Here is a 1,211-nt window from a genome sequence, read left to right as displayed (position 1 = left end):
TCTCTGGCATCAAGGGAGTGAGAAGTGCAGTGCAGATATTCAGGGGAAAAAAGAGAGGAAGCGAATGAGACCAAGGGAAACAGAAGAAAGAAAGAAAAAAAGAAAGGAAGAACGAAAATGCAAAGAGTAAGCAGCAAATTAATTTACGAAAAAGAAATCGAGATGAAAAAGCGAAAACTAATGTTTGAGGTAGAAGGGAGAGGAAGGAAATGTTATAAAGGACAAATTAAATAATGTAAAAATCTGGAAAGAGTTCGACTAAGATCGAGAAGATGAGGAATGAAGATCAGAGAAGCGAACGAAACAGAAAAAAAATATATATATATATGAATAAAATAGACATACACCGAATTCATCAAATAAATGTAAAATATATGAAATAAATTACTTGTGCAAAAAAAGAAAAACATGTGAAATGTGGAAAGTAAGTGGAAAAAGACACACTTATTTGAGAGATAATAAGGAATAAAAGCGTCAAATGAAAACGCTAGCACAGAGGGTCACTCGCCGGGATCGATCCTGGCATCTCCGGGCACTGGGACGGCGACTCTGCCGCTGCGCTGCCGAGGCCGTTGGAGGGAAGGAGGCTTTTCTGATACTTAGTCTTCGGGATTGACCCCCCCCCCCCCTCCCCTTCCTCCATATGCCCTCTCGCTCTCACTCACAAACATACATGTGCGTGTTCATTGTGTGTGTGAGTGTGAATATATGTGTGTTTGTATGTATGTGTACATGCTTTTGTGTGTGTGTGTGTGTGTGTGTATGTGTAGGAACAACAATGTAAACTTCAAAGGATAAAACAACAGCAAAAGCCGAATGCAATCGATAACATTTATAAGACAATGGAAATTCCGAATTGAAATAAGATGTACAATGATAATTATCTTTATACATTTTGTTTACCTACTTATATATATTTTAGATACACACACATAAAGAGAGAGAAAGAGAGAGAGAGACAGAGATAGACAGAGTGAGAGAGAGAGAGAGGGAGACAGACAAATAAATAGAGAGAGAAAGAGATCATGGGACATCAAGTGAAAAAATAATTTACAATTGTCTATTTTTCTCTCTTAATTTTTTTACCCTTTCTTATCTTTTCTTTCCGCTTTCTTGTCTTATCTTTTCCTTTTTCTGTTTCCTTTCCATTTTATTTGATTTTCTGATTTTCTTTCCCGACCTTTTATTTTGATTTAAACCGTCTTTTCTTT

The sequence above is a fragment of the Penaeus chinensis genome, chromosome 7 (genome assembly GCF_019202785.1).
Source record: "Penaeus chinensis breed Huanghai No. 1 chromosome 7, ASM1920278v2, whole genome shotgun sequence".
Lineage (NCBI taxonomy): Eukaryota > Metazoa > Arthropoda > Malacostraca > Decapoda > Penaeidae > Penaeus > Penaeus chinensis.
The sequence above is the reverse complement of the archived record's forward strand: the minus strand, read 5'-3'. Positions refer to the sequence as shown.